This window comes from Pinus tabuliformis, chromosome 6 (genome assembly GCF_031772625.1).
Source record: "Pinus tabuliformis cultivar Carrire ecotype Pingquan chromosome 6, CPIR1, whole genome shotgun sequence".
Classification (NCBI taxonomy): domain Eukaryota; kingdom Viridiplantae; phylum Streptophyta; class Pinopsida; order Pinales; family Pinaceae; genus Pinus; species Pinus tabuliformis.
The window spans coordinates 882,352,908-882,369,624 of NC_142292.1; the positions used below are offsets into that span (position 1 = coordinate 882,352,908).

The window sequence follows — 16,717 nt, forward strand, 5'->3', positions numbered from 1 at the left end:
TTTGCAACATACCGTATCAAGTGATGTTGGATTTGTAGCTTTATTTGATGTTAAAGCTTGTAAAAGAGAGTTGCACCCTTTTGTTGATTCATTAAATCTGGCTTGTGAGGGGTTTTCTATGAAAGAAGCATGGAAAGTCTTTCGTAACACAAAACAATGGCACAAAACCTATCCTAATATGATGAAATTATGGCAAGTTGTCCTCACTATTCCTGCAAGTACAGTGGATTGTGAAAGGGGATTTTCTAAGCAAAACATCATCAAGGACATTAGAAAATCAAGGCTTGGGTTGGATACACTAGATGCTCTAATGAGAGTATCTTTGAATGGACCTGAATCATCTAATGTTGATTGGCATGCAGTATATGAGATATGGATAGATACAAAGTCAAGAAGGATTCTTGAGCTTTGAAAATTCTTCTAGTTTATGTTTAATAGAGGATCTATGTATTGAGATATTCCTATTGATAAAAAAAATTTAGTTTCTCCAGAAAGTTTGACTTTTAATGAAGTATAATCACTGTTTATTATTGCATAACTTTTTTGTATTTTCTCTAGATGATTTATTTATAGTCCACGATTTATTTATAATCTCACTAGATAATTTATTTATAGTCCATGGATTGTAAGTTTTTTGCAAAGATTTTATTGTTTAAATGGTCCCACCATAAATCTGAGCTATAAATCTGATAGACTACAAATATGCAATTTCAATCTAACAAGAATCATTATAAATAACAGTCATTATCAGCCTCCATTTGATGACTTATTGTGTGTTGTGGAATAAATTTACAAAAATTGTTAAAATAGAGTTTTCCGTGACACTCACATATTTAGTTAAAACGTAAAATGAAGGGTAAAAAAATACAAAAGCATCGTCAAATTTTAATTTGACAAGCAAAAAGAATTTGAAATTTCAGGCCTGCATAACACTGCTACTAGCAATTGCATCTAGAGGTGCACATAATGCCGATAAGAAGAGTGAAAAATGTGGAAGGAAATTATCTCTTTGTGCGACATGTTAGGCTACATCATAGATGTCACCTTATAGGGTGCACAATGACACACTAAAGGGAAATAACTTTCTAATCTTCATATTTCATGAATCACTCTAGTCCTTGCAATCAAAGGGGGTCGTGTCAAGGGAGACGTTGTGTTTTGTGGAAGGTGAGCAAGGAATGGTAATAGTGATGTGGTTTGGGTGGTGCAAGTATCTGACTTGCATTTGAGTGCTTACCATAGAGAGTGATTAGAGGGCCTGAAGAAATTATTAGCAATTATTAGCCCAAAGATGAAACCGATAGATAAATAATAGTGAGGTACAAGCAACCACACAGGACTTACACAGGGGTTCTTCATTCTTGCTTTTGTGCATCATTGTGAAATGGGTTGTATCAAATACTTGTAAGTGGTGCAACCATGAATTTGTACTTATATATTTTTCTTTTCATGGGTGGAACTGAAAAATATCGTAAAATGTTTCTCCATCAATGGTTCATCATCATAACGGACAAGCATTCCATAGGATCCATTACTATGAGCTAGTCACTACAGACGTTGTCATACATACACATGATGGTGTTTCAAAATCTCCTTTTATAAATAATTCGAACCCTTCATCTCTGGTCAAGGGTTCAATGTTCTTGGAGTACTTAATTGGGGCCACTCTTCCTATTACCTCTATTTTGCTATTGGAGATTATGGTTTTTCTTGAACTATCATTGTCAAATCTAACACCCACTTCATTTTCCAAATTGATTGGAATCAATGTGATATCATTATCTAAACTTGTTTTCTCATCCTCTTTTGTGGACGCATTTTCTTTATGTTGATTTTGAATAGTTTCTTTCTCTTTGCTAGATTTCCATCTAAAGTTTTGTTGAAATAATCACCAAGTCAATGTAATACCATTAGCTACCCCTTCATTTGGGCTTCATAATTCCCTCCAAATTTTTTACAAGTTTTCCTTTGTTATCTTCAACATTTCTAGTTGTCTTAACCTCATAAGTTTACATTTATACTTTTTACATCTTCATAATTGTATGAAATAAAGTGGGAGAAGGGAAGGGAACAATGAAGAGAAAGAGGTTAAATTTTGATTATATGTAAATGTATTGAATGTAAAACTAACAATTCATTTTAAAAAAGTGTTGCAGGGAAGCTTAGTGCCTCCCACTCAAGTTAGAAATTATGCTATAGCAAAAATTACATAAAACATTATAACTTGCATTGGGCAATGCTAAATCAACATTTGTTAATAGGAAAATAACATTCTTGGCACACAATAGTTTGTGATTATCATAGTCGCCCGAAGGTCCTAAAGAAAAGACAACATGTTGGACTATATGAGATACAGGAACATATCTATTTAACAATTTTACAGCTGTATATTGCATGATATTATGATTCTCGCCATCTATTCAACATTTCTTTCTCGGTATACTATGTTATATTACTATTTTGGAGAGCATTAATGTATTCAGATAAATGAGTCAATTAGAATACAACTTTCAGCTACTTACATTTACAACATTATGATCATTTCCTAATCTAAAAAAACTCTAAAGTCCTTCATCCACTAGCTACTGTGGTTACTACATTCTTAAACACATACATAATAAGCTTTGAAATCACTAAAATGCTTACTCATATGACCGAATTCTATAAACGGTTGGGTTCAGGAGAGATAAGGAACCTGAAGAGTAGGGAGTTGACCTTAAATTATGAAGGGGGTGCCGAGAGAACCCATTATCTATTTCGAGAAGACATGGGAGTCATGCTACTTTTAATCAAAGATATGAGCATATCAAAAATAGATTTAAGAATGCATCTATTCAACACTTAACCAAAAAAATTGATTTTCAATACCAAAATGTAACAACATTTAATACCAAAACCTCAATAACATTCATTTTCAATACCAAAACCTAACAACAGAAAAGAGAAAATTCCTAACAATAGAGAAGAGAAAATTGAGTTGTACATGACATTCACGCACAATTATAACATAATTCACATTCAAATATAATAAAAATAATAAAATTAAAACTTTGAAGGTCAAGAAAAGTTTGTGATAACATGTAGGAGTAGTATTTATTATTATTTATTAAATTTCTTAGTTTATAACAATTTATAACATAGTTGGTCTTAGTTGTTAACTCTAACAGCTTTGATTTTAAAACATGTTGGATTAATCAATATGAAGTTCTCTCTACGTTGATTATAATATCTATCGTATTCACACTGCACATCAACTGACGACCTCAACATTTGCAACTCAAACAAGACCTCGTTGTTCACAAATACTTTGATTGGTAAACCATAAAAAAAAGTTATCAATTTTTTGTGGGTTCAGATAAAAGAGTAATTGTGGTAATATGTTCTTCGATTTTCTCTAATTTTTTCATTGAAACCGGTGTAATATTAAAAAACATATTTATGTCAAAAAGTTGGAGAATAAAGATAACCATTTAATTTCTAATGGCATTGTTACTTCCCAAAGTAAATTTTCTTTGTCGTAAGAAGATGTAACCTAGGCATTTCCTTTCACGTCATAAAAGTAAAATGAAATTATGTGGGATATTTTGTAGTGGCCATTTTTATGCACAAATGCTACTATAAATTTCTTCTAGCAAACATGTGCAAAGAAGCCAAAACAACTCTTTATGACGTCACCTTGCTTCACAGTTATAGACTTGATGATGTCCACAAATTCAGCCTTCAGTGAAGCTCCTCCAACAAAAAATCCACAAATTCAACCTTCAACGAAGCTACTCCAACAAGAAATACATTAAGATCAGGTTGTGCTGCCAATTCAACACAATTTCCAATATTTACAGAGCCACCATAAATAATCTGGGTTGATGCCGATACTTCAGGACTAACATTTACCTCAAGAAAATTCCTTAATTCATAGTGCACCCCATGATCTTGAGCTGGGGTTGCAACTTTTTCAGTTCCAATCGCCCAAACAGGCTCATATGCTATAACAATGTTACTCCAGTCAATCACCTTATCTGATATTGCTTTGGTTTATTCAGAAAGTACATTCAATGTATCTCCAGTTTCCCACTGTTCAAGAGTCTCTCCAACACAAGTTGTTACCTTCAAACCTTGAGAAAGTGCATAAGCCACTTTATTTGCAACAAACTAATTATATTCTTTAAGTAGAAGCCTTCTCTCTGAATGATCGAATATGACCCATGGAATGTCCAAATTGATCAACATCTCTACATGGATCTCTCCAATGAAAGCACCTCCTTTTATTACCCAACAATTATGTGCAGCAACTACAAAATCAGAGTGTAGCAAGGCTTTCACTCCTAAAAGAAACACAAATGGAGGGCTCACAACAACCTCCACAACATCTTCAGATGGCACTTCTGCTTCATTGAGAGTACTAACAAGTTTTTTAACCTACTCCAAAGTACCATTGCATTTCCAGTTGCCTCTAATAAAAACTTACAACCCATCGTGTTCTCCCGAATTAACCAAGGAAACCTCTCCCAAAAAATACACAGAAAAAAATTACACGAAATATTCAGGTAGAGATAATTTGTTCTTGGGTTGAACCATAAATAAAATCATTACTACTCTCTATTGGTTGAACAATTGACATAAATGTTTTGTGTGTAAAATGCAAGGTTTTCTTAAAAAACATTTTTCAAGAACTCCATATCAATTTTTCCATGCCCATCACCTAGAGAAGATAAATAGTATGTGGTAATCATGCCTGCCGAATTTCCCAACACCAGCTTCATAGATGTATCAATGCTTTCAAAGAAAAACTCCTCGTCTGATTGAAATCCCAAACAAGAATAATTGGTAAGAGAAAGTTGGAATTGCCGGTAAACTAAGAGTGCTAGAAACCACCATGGCTGCAAATGCTACCAAGAAAATTTGGCAGATAATGGCGAAGGGTATACTAGCGAATTTTTCCACATGTCATCAAGATATAACTTACCAAAATAGTCTCCAAGAAGAGGCCCTTTGGCTTCTTTTTAGCCAATGTACGTATCACTATCTTAATTGACTCAAAAATGTCACTTGTGCCTCATAGAGTTCAACTTTTGTTCTATAAAGGTTATGATCTTAATTTGACCAAATTAGTGCCTTCAACTATCAATCTCAGTCTTATGTCTGCCATAATATCAATTAAACAAAATTTGTTGCCCTTAGCTTTGGTTCATTTAAATTGTTTCATTTATATAAACTTTCCATGTTCTTGAAATGAATTGGAGCTAAATTCAATATTAATTGGGGTAAATTCTTTAAAAGCTTCGGCTACATTTCAATGAGTTAAATTTTTTTTCTATAAAAGTTATGATGATCTTAATTTGACCAAATTAGTGCCTTAAACTATCAATCTCAACCTTATGTATGCTATAATATCAATTAAATGAAAGTTGCTGCCCTTAGCTTTGGTTCATTTAAATTGTTTCATTTGTATAAACTTTCCATGTTCTTGAAATGAATTGGACCTAAATTCGCTATTGACTGGGCTAAATTCTTTAGAAGCTTTGGCCACATTTCAATGGCAAGTGGAGGATGAATTTCAACTAAATTCTTTAGAATATCCGACTACATTTCAATGGAAAGTGGAGGAGTGAAGTGATTCTATGACAAGTGGATTTCCTTCTTATGACATATGTCCAAATTATTTGATTCTATAAATGAAATTTAATTTTGTAGTAGAATTACATCTGGACATCCTCAGCTTTAGTGTGGACACCAGGTTCACTGTCGACACAAAATTTATTTCATCTCATTTCAGCACTCCATTTCATGTTTCCAAAAAAAAGTGACACTTCCTCAAGCAATGGTCGCCTGATTTGAGAAAAAGCAGTAATGTTCATCTCATTAACTGCAAAAGCCTATCATTTCTTCTTTCTTTCTACATCTCCAGCCTTATTCTGCTTGACTCCACAAGTTTTCTTAGCTCTGTTCCTACTTTCCTTCAATTGTTTCATGCATTTCTCTACCTTGGTTGCAAGCCAATTCCTGATAAGCCTATACTTTTTTTCTTCTTCTGGATAGCAGTTTAACTCTACTAATCACTACAAGATCTAGACCCTAAAACTGGGCTTGAAAGGATATTCATCAAAAAGATTCAGAGATACAAAACTAAAAATAGTTTATCCTTTAGTTTGCTCCCTCAAACATCGAATGGTACTTCAACAATCACATCACTTGGAGTATTGAGAGTGTATCTATCCAACATGTACATTCCACAATTATTTCAATTTGAAAATGGCCTCAATCTTGTGTTTATGGATAGAACAATTTTCCCTATTCAACTGCTGGAATGTGCAATCAACATATTATGTAGAGAAGCAAACATTTTGACAACTTTGCTTGGACACCATGAACCCTTTCAATATGTGATTCGGTCAGGCATTTTGGGTGCAACTACTTCAACTTGAAACCCGAAAAATGGCTAAACCAACTCTTCAAAGAGATTGACTCCAAACTCCAACTCCACGAACTCTAATTTCACTGGTTCATGATCTGTTTTCTCGTATTAAGAATGAAAAGTGGAAATAATACTCTTATAGTCCAAAAAGTGTGATTAGGACGTGCACAACCTCCAATATTCGTCTGAGTTTTCAAATTAGTCTTCTAACTCAAAAAAACCACAAAATAGTGCCTTTTCACATGTAGTCAATCAATATATCCAATTTGCACATGCCTTCTAATAGTTTCAGAAAGTCAACAACTCCAAACTTTCATCTTATTGAGTAGAACAATAACACTACTAAACCAATTTACAGACGACAATCTCCTTTTTAAGACTTTTTCTTCTTCTTTATATGAGCAACATCAGGAAAACAATTGACCTTACTATGCATAAGTTTTGCAGTTTTTGCATCCCCAAATCCCAATTGCCTTTCTCTTCACAACAAACTTGCCACAGAATTCACAGAAAAATCTGGAATGTTGACTGACTTCCATTTTCTTAATCTATTTTCTCAAACTGGCACCACATCTAGTACCATATTTCCCCACAACACCGACCTTCTTCGTGTGTTTTGTCATATCTGGTACCATATTTCCCCATAATACCGGCATTCTTCGTGCATTTCGTCATTTTTGTAGATAAGTCAAGAGCCAGCGATTTCTTTTCCTGGTAACCACCAAAGACCTCTACCATTCAGCTGCCTACATTATGTATTTGTATTAAAGCTTTGCAAGACCCTCTGCTTCGGCAAACGAACCTATGCTTGGCTTAATATTTGGGTTCGCTCTGGCTTTATGGGAAAACTCTTTCAAACCTTGAGATTTTTAATAATAATGCAGATGGAGGCCAAGAAGGGACCATTTTCAAATATCTTGATAATTGCACAACTCCATTTGGAAAACGCCTTTTGAGGCATTGGATTTGCCACCCTTTGAGAAGTGTAAGGGAAATTAATTATAGACTTGATGTTATGCAGGAGCTCATGGCTCGACTGGAAATTGCTAGCCCTATATTAGAAAGGTTGTGAAAGCTACCAGACCTTGAGCGGTTTGTTGCATGTGTTAAGGGATCTTAGGGCTCATTGTCTGTTCATATTGTACCCTTAGTGGGGAAGAAAAGGTTTAAATAGAGGGTTACAACATTCTGCACTACTATCAAGGGACTACAAGATGGGATTGATTTGTTGAAGTCCATTCACATTGGAGACTAAGAAGGACCTCTGAAGTCACGTTTATTGCAGGAATCATTATCTTTGAAAAATACAAGTGAGGTTGATAAAATATTCAAGCAGATGGATTTGATGATCAAAGACCATTTTTCATTTGATATGAAATCTCATAAGTAGGACGATGACCTCTGTCTAGATGAGGTTGAAACATTGAATTCAATCATGATCCTATTTTGTCAGAATGCGGCATATTGGTTGCAATTTGTTGATGCCATAAGTTGTATTGATGTGCTACTAATCTTTGCTATAATGACAAACTCATCAAATGGGTCTACATGTCGACCATTCATTGTTACCCCTAAGGTGGAGAATAATATCTTGGGAGGCAAAAAACAAGGTTCTATTCTCAGCATCAAAGGTTTATGGCATCCTTATGCTTTAGGAGGTTGTTAGGTCCCTATACTACTAGTGTAACCCCTTATTGTTATTAGTACAACCCCCTTATTATATAGTTGTGCCCATGTAGTCCCCATATTGTTATTATTGTGCCCCATAGAAGCCTACTATTGTTATTATTGTGCCCTTACATTATTATTGTTATGTCGGCTATGATTATATTATGACCCCTTAGACTCCCTTATATAGAAAGGAGGTCTTGTCATTTGTATCATGCAAGAATTGTTCATTTGTGTAATGTAAAGGAGGTTGCCCCCTCGAAGAGGCTAAATTCTAAGGCATGAATCTATATTTTCTATCTTTTTGTGAGTTGGTTTCATAACATTTGGTATCGGAGCTTTGGATTCTAGGGTTTCAATGCTCCAAACAGGTTATCATGGAATTTTTACTATAACATTTTTTCTGCGACGTTTCAGAAGCTAAAAAAACAACCCATTTGAGAATAAATCTTGCTGAACCTCGGGTTCGAATTTCAGATCTTGTCTCGCTATATGTTAGGATATATGATCTGAGGAAGTTAGGATTTTTGCAAGCTCCACAATTTCATCTAAAACAGTTCATCGTGAAATTGTCGCTAAAACGTTTTCTCTATGAAGTTTCAGAACCTCAACAAAAAAACCCATTTGAGAAGATTCCCGAATTACATCCTAAACAAGTGACCTTGGGAAAATCGTAACTTTCTCTCTGAGCATCAGATTGAAATTTCATAAGAAGTTACAGAAAGAGGATGCCCTGTATTTTGTTTGGGTATAATTTTCAGAACCTATGGTTAAAACAGTGACATGTGGCACACTGTACAAGTTCACTCTACTGAAATAGTCTATAATTAGGTCATCAGGGGAGATTGGGAATAAATCTTTCTACATGATTCCAATTGCGATCAGACTTGCGGAGTTAGAAAGAGGACTCAGAGGGCTATTACAGACCAAAATTTCAAAACTTAAAGATCTGAAAGTATAGAGTTACAATTGTTTCAAGATCGATCTCCTAAAATCAAGAAAAAGTGAGATGAAGAAGTTTGATGGCAAGGATCCGGTAAATTGGATACTACAGATGGAGAAATATTTTGATCTGCATGGTGTACCACTGTTACAAAAGGTATGTATTGCATCTAATTATTTAGAACCGAATCAATTTTTATGATATAAAGGGCTTTGTTCTCGTAAACCACTTGTTACGTGGTCAATTTTCACAGAGGAAATGATAGCACATTATGAGGATGCAAAGAGAAACACCTTCTTTAGCCAATTGATAAATCTCAAACAAAAGGGTTCAATGGCGGGGCACATTGAGCACTTCCAAAAATTGAATATAAGGGTAAATGATATTCTAGAGAAGAAATTGGTTGATGTCTTCATAGGGACTTTAAAGGATAACATTCAACACGAGGTTCGTCTTTGGGAACTTGATTCATTGGAGAAGGCATTAAGGTTGGCAAGAAAACTTGAAAGTGAAATTTTGGAAACAAGGAATCCCACCGCTCACGACTATAATTATGGAAGTGTTTTTTCTCCTAGCCTTCCACAACTTACAAGGTTTACACCATAATAATTGGAAGAAAAAAGAGAAAAAGGGCTTTCTTACAATTGTGATAGAAAATACACTAAAGGTCATAAGTGTGTTGAGAAGAAATTATTTTACATAGATTATGAAGAGGAGGAAGAAAAGGATCAAGAAACATCAAAAGAAGAGGATATACACCAGGAACACACCCCCAAGAAAGAAGAAATGAATCCGACCATATCTTGTAAAGCATTGGAAAGAATTACCACTCCTCAAACTCTCAAGATAGAAGAACATATCAAGAAGAAAAAGGTTCAAGAAGTGAAAGATCACATTGAAAAAAAAGAAATGAATACGACCATATCTTGTAATGCATTGGACGGAATTATCACTCTTCAAACTATCAATATAGAAGGAAAAAATGTTCAAGAAGTGAAAGATCACATCGAGCATCAAGAAATGAATCCGACCATATCTTGTAATGCATTGGAAAAAATTACCACTCCTGAAAATATCAAGATACAAAGACATATCAAGAAGAAAGAGGTAATATTGTTGATTGATTCGAGCAGTACCCATAATTTTATTCATTGTAAGATAGCCAAGGAATTGAATTGCTTCCTATATGCAGCACCAAAGTGTTAAGTGATGGTTGCAAGTGGAGGAACCATAAATTGCTCTAGAAAGTGCCATAATATCAAGCTATCCATGGGAGAATATGTATTGAATAGCCCAATGCTTTCCATTCCAATGGGTGGTGTTGATATTTTACTAGGAGTCCAATGGCTACAATCTTTGGGTACGATGACTTTTAATTTTCAAGAACTTTTCTTGAATTTTTTTTGGGATGGAAGTTGAATTGAGGGGTATCAAAGGGAAACTTGGAAAGATAATCAACTCTAACAGCATGACAAAGCTTCTAAATAAAGAACAATGGGGCGTACTTTCACAATTATGTTCACTAGAGGATCCCACATCAAAATCATGTATTTCTCCAGATCTCCAAAACGTTTTGGACCATCATTCCAAGGTATTTGAGACTCCCAAAGGCCTCCCACCTATTCATGATCATGATCATGCTATTCATATGATTCCAGGAAGTGTTCCTCCAAACATTAGGCCTTACAAATATGCCCAAAGGAGTGGGAACTCATTTAAAAGTTGTAGAAGATCCCAGTTCAAACAGTATTGTGAGAACTTGACAAGGAAGGAAAAATCATATTGGAACCTGAAGCAGTCAAAAAACCGAGAAATTGAAAGCTACGAAATAGATCAATTTCATAGTATTTCATCAAGTGGAAGAACTTACTCACTGAAGATTCCACAAGGGAGGACAAGAATTTATACAGAAGCATCAAGAACTACTAAAGCATTGAGGACAACACTTTTTGAAGGAGAGGGGCATGTTAGGTACTTATACTACTAGTGTAACCCCTTATTGTTATTAGTACAACCCCATTATTATATTGTTGTGCCCATGTAGTCCCCATATTGTTATTTGTGCCCCATAGAAGCCCACTATTGTTATTATTGTGCCCTTACATTATTATTGTTATGTCAGCTATGATTATATTATGACCCCTTAGACTCATATATAAAGAAAGAAGGTCTTGGCATTTGTATCATCCAAGAATTGTTCATTTGTGTAATGTAAAGGAGGTTTCCCCCTCGAAGAGGCTGAATTCTAAGGCGTTGATCTTTCTTTTCTATCTTTTTGTGCGCTGGTTTCATAATAGAGGCCAGGGAGGTGTGGTTGTTCCTAATGATGTTGACCTTGGGAATGATGGAGAGCATGATTGCCCGCAGGAAATTCTTTTAACGGGACCAAATATGGGAGGTAGGGGTTAAATTTGACGAGTCACCCTACCTATTAGAAAAAAATTTAATGACGGCTTTATTTTTAAATTTCCCTTTATATGAATTTTAATAATTACTTTTACAAGTTTTTTTTTAAATTCTGCGAATCATATTCATAATTGCTCTCACATTAAAACAGTGAATGTAGGCAACTAAATTAGACAATTAAATTCATCTTAACAAAAATTGAAACAGACATACCATGTTTTCCATTCAAGTCACTTCAATGCCAATCTAATTAAAGAATAATATTTGTGAAATAAGTTTCAAACAAAAAAACATAATGTGCTTGAAGTATGTAAATGTTTAAAAAAGTAAATTCAATATAATCATGTACAAAAACTAAATTTTGGAGATTTTCAACAAACAAAGTAATTGTCAATATAAATACATGTTAGGGCCATAAGGATCTGTAAATGTATTAAAAAAAAAAAAAAAACAAACTACATACCTGGACATTCCTCTAAAAGATCTTAAAATATTCAATAGTGTCATCTAGCATGTCCATAGTGTTTGTTTGCTGCACTAAGTCCAAAAGTGAAAATTTATAATTATTAATGACCTGCAAATTGTAACAACTTTTGCAAACAATGAGTTCACCTACAATCTAGGGATACCACATTCAGATATTAAGCTCCAATTTTCTTATTTTTCATATTTGGTACAAGTTATTCCATCACTTATGGGTGTTTTTGGGGCATGCAAATATGCTAGTATATATATGGTTTGTATCTGTGAGAAAAGCCTATAAAAAAACACCAAATATTATGGCATCTATAGCATAATTTTCCAACAAAAAAAAAAAGAACATTTTTCTCAAGCAAATAATTACACTCCTCCATCAAAGATTAAACATCCAAGCATAACATAATGAAATTATATAAACTTCCAAATGTATAAAGTTAAACTTTCTTTCTACTATTAATTCAAAAAATCATATAACAAAATGAAAAATTGTAATTTGATAAAAATATTATGTAGTAGAATTCCTTTGATAATGACGGTCAAAGAAAGTTCAAGTTGTAAAACGGTTAGACTTCTCTTTCAAATATTAATTCATGTTGGGATTTTTTCAGACAAATACATTGAAATGTTGTGTGGGAAAATATTTTTTCAAGAAATACTCTGCAATCATGTGGGAAATACATAAAAAATTGTGAGAAAAAACGAGAGGAGAACTTGAACAGGTAAATTTCATGCATTTCAGCGGCAATGGCCTCACCTCCTAAGTGTACGGTGTCCACGAACCAGGCTTCATTTTTTGAAATGGCCATCATTCCATTTTCTAACTCTACATCCGCTCTTTTTTAGTTGGCTTGCTATTTCCTCTATATCGTTGTTTCCGTAGGTGCTTACTCACTTATCCACTCAATTCCACGTTACTTTGAAGGGTGTTAGTCGATGAGGAATGCACAAATATAGTAAATGAAATGGACAAACCGAGCCTACTATCTAGAATGTAGAGCAAAGTTCCTTTTTTTAGTGTAATGAATTCAGATCGACTAAATATGACTGAGCAACCAGCTTCGATAGGGAGGGAGAGCCCAAAATCCAGCCTCTGGGACCCCGAATCCATTCCCACGGGGGAGCCGAGCTGAGTAGTGCAGGAAACCATGTGGCTTCTTGGTTTTTCCAAGGTTCGAATCCAAGGAAGTCCCAATGCCTCTGTTGGTGATTTGATCTTGAAGCTAGTCGAAAAAATCTTAATGGAGATTATATGAATGGGAACGAGAATGAAATTATGTATTTCAAATTAGCTTCTTCAATATCTAACTCAACCCTCTCCTTGGGCCTCTAAAGCAACCCATGCCCTGCCCTGCCCTACCCTGCCTCATACAAAAACCAAACAAATTCAACACAAAATGGTCATTATAATTATAATTATGAGGAGATCCATGCACACAAAACAGAGATTTAAGAAATATCTAAACCATTCCTGTACAGTAATTAATAGTAAATGCGAGGCCTGACTTGTCTCTAAGAAATTTTGTGTTTTGAATGACTATAGTCTGCAAGTCGTAATCAACCATAAGATCCAGAAACATAGAGTATATTCATCACTTTCATTACCCTAGTTCATTCTTCCTAGGTTCCACCAACCTGGACATCATTGAAGTCATCTTGCCTTGTCTTCTCTGTGACGAAGTTCAACCTGCCCTAATTCCTCTACATTAAGAGATTTTATGATAATGAAGAGCCACCAGTTCCAACAAAATCTATATGTAGATTCCACATGGGACAAAGATAAGTTGTTGATATATAAAATATAAAATATATATATGTATGTAAAAATTTAAAAGTGGTCATTTTTTTACACACCTGTCATTATGACATCTTTAAAAATTATCAGCAAGTCAACAATTACGTGTTTATTTTGAAATAACCCGTATTTGACAGCTAAAAAAGGGTAAAACGTGCATACGGGTGTCAATTTTAAAGCCTGATGGGAGGCAACTCAACACTTTTGTGTGCTGCCTATTTAACAGTCATAATGGCTCAGCTTGCATGTCATGTGCCTTGTGAACCATGTGTCTTGTCACCAGTAGATATTATGTTTACTCGTCTTGGGGGTAGGGACCATATAATGGCTGGGGAAAGTACATTTCTTGTTTAATTCATGGAAGTTGCTCCAGTTCTGCGATATGAAACACATGAGTCTATTGTAGTGCTAGATGAACTTGGCCGAGGAACATCCACATTTGATGGATATGCTATTGTTTATGCAGTTTTTCGACATATGGTGGAAAATAAAGATTGTAGGTTGCTCTTTTCCACACATTATCACCCTTTAACCAAGGAATTTTCTTCCCACCCCTGTGTTAGTCTGAAGCACATGGCATGCTCGTTTGAGGCAAATACTGATATTGTTTCTAAGAAAGTAGTCAGGGCTGACAACAGTTGTCTTAGTTCATATTTCTTTGGAACTGAGAGGCGGCTTGTCTTTTTGTATAAGCTAAGGTTCGATGCCTCTCCGGAAAGCTATGGTATGAAAGTGGCCTTTCTTGTTGGGATGCCAAAAGCAGTAGCCAAAGTAGCATTTGATGAGGCAAACGAGGCTTTCAGCCAGCATCGTGATCTTAAAACAATGACTCTAAGAACAGTTGGTGGAGTGGTGACGGTGGAGTGGCGATGCCGGTAACGGTGGAGCGGCGATGGCATACAGAGGCCATGGTACAGATATGTCGGGAGAGCAACCATGGTACAGAGACATCAGGAAACATTTTAGGAACTATAGGAAGCCAACAAGTACCTGAAGCCAAACGTCCATTCAACTTTCTCCATGTGTCAAATTTCAATTTGATTGAACAACGACAATAAAGACTTTGGATTGGCTGGGTGAACAGTGTTTGCCTAGCCAACTCCATATAGAAAATGCCTTTCAGCATAATTAGAGTAAAAGGTGAAGATATCCATCAAAAATTAATTTGCTAATATTTTAATGATTGGTGGTTGCATGATTTACAAGAAAGTAAGATGCATTAAAAAAACAATTTGTTAATGCATTAAAAATTAATTTATTAATATTTGTTTAGCTGAACTAATTATGTTTAATTACATTTTAATTAAATTTCCTAAGAAGATATTTAGAAATATTAATTTCCATAGGCATATATAAGTTAAGTATGGGTTTACATTGAAATTTATCAATATTTAATTTTGGTAAGAATATATATAATTTATAATTGATAAAAAAGGTCGGGTAGATTTAGTTATAAAGGATTGAAGTTATTAAAGTTTAAAGGATACAATTCATGGTTATGCTTTAGTTTTATGTAAATATTATTATGATCATAAAATTAAAGTTTAAAAATGTAGATTGATGTTGTTTTTTTTAAGTAAATATATTTATATTGTATTAACATCGAACGAATACATAGTTTATAATCTTGGGAGCATAAGGGGATTGAGCCTTTCACTCATTTCAAATCTTTCTTTCTGAGCAGGGAAACCAAAGAAAAAACCCAAAAATATTTGCATTTAGAGGGGGAACCAAAGACAAGTTTTGTTGGACATGTTAAAATTGGGTGAAGAGTTGACAAAAATCAAAATTGAAAACTGAGAGTCTAACAACTCTATGTCAATTGTCTGCAAATCGAACAAAATCACCAAGATTGATCGGCCTGAAACACACCATGGAGACGGGGGAGATAACACGTGCCTATGGAGGGGCTGCAGTAGAGCTACATTGTGGCGATGTTGGAGCATCCTTGCACGTAAGCGCTGCCTTGAGACTAAGCTCTGCCCAAGTTTGTTGGGTGTGGAGCCTCATTATCTTCTTTATTCATAGGTATCACCACATTGGATCCCCATTCATAATGTGGCAGCAATGTTGCCCGTGAAATGTATGCCACTAGGGGAGTCCTAGGGGGGGCGGGGGATCGACAACGATTATTTGGAGCCCCCCTTTGGTGAGGTATCAGGGGCAGCGCCCCCAAAGCTAAAAATAGATGTAAAATTGCCTTGTAAAATCTTGTAATTTTGTAGTCAATCTGGTTCGCTCATTAGGCGGAGATCTGAAGGTAGAAGTTATGTTTAATTTAGGTTTTTTTGCCTTAGAAGGTAACCCCTCGCTATATATGAGGGAATTGTATTGCTGCTATGTAGATCTGTATTCTAAGTGAGAAAGAGAGAGGAGATTGTGTGAAAGCAAAGAGGGAATTATAGCGGATCTGTTGTAGGTTGTATCTCTTCAGTTTGCTGGATATATAAGAGGAAGGACTAGCTATTTCTCCATGGATGTAGCCCAAATTGTGTGAACCACATATATATGTCTCTCTTGTTTTATGTGTTTCCTGTGTTTGTATTTCTGCACTATATTTTATGTGTTCCATTTCTCTGTAATATATAATTTTCTAACAACTATTATCAGAGTCGAAGGTCTGTTTGGTTGATAAACTTGCAGGAGATAAGGGTTCCAAGTTCGAGTGGGAGCAATGACGGAAGATGGTAGGTTTAGGGTTGAAAAATTTAATGTCTAAAACTACCAGCTGTGGAAGATGCATATGGAATATTATTTGTATCAGAAATATTTGTACCTACCATTGAGCGGAAAGGCAAAGAAGCTGATGAGTATGACAGGCACAGAATGGGATATTCTTGACAGAAAGGAACTTCGAACAATACGGTTGTGCCTAGCGACGTCGATATCCTTTAATATTTCAAAGGAAACGACAACAGAGGACTTAATGTCGGCATTGGCCAAAATATATGAAAAACCCTCGGCCTCAAATAAGGTATTTCTTATGAAGCGTTTATTTAATATGAAGATGTTAGAA

At 34.9% G+C, this 16,717-nt stretch overlaps 3 pseudogenes; 1 reads left to right on the plus strand and 2 right to left on the minus strand.

The window, feature by feature from the left end:
* Positions 1-3,628: 3,628 nt before the first annotated feature.
* On the minus strand, positions 3,629-4,760 carry LOC149261703 (triosephosphate isomerase, cytosolic pseudogene; annotated as a pseudogene).
* A 1,284-nt stretch (positions 4,761-6,044) lies between these two features.
* On the minus strand, positions 6,045-7,035 carry LOC149261704 (large ribosomal subunit protein eL43-like; annotated as a pseudogene).
* A 206-nt stretch (positions 7,036-7,241) lies between these two features.
* LOC149261705 (DNA mismatch repair protein MSH7 pseudogene) lies at positions 7,242-14,580 on the plus strand (annotated as a pseudogene).
* The last annotated feature ends 2,137 nt before the right edge of the window (positions 14,581-16,717 follow it).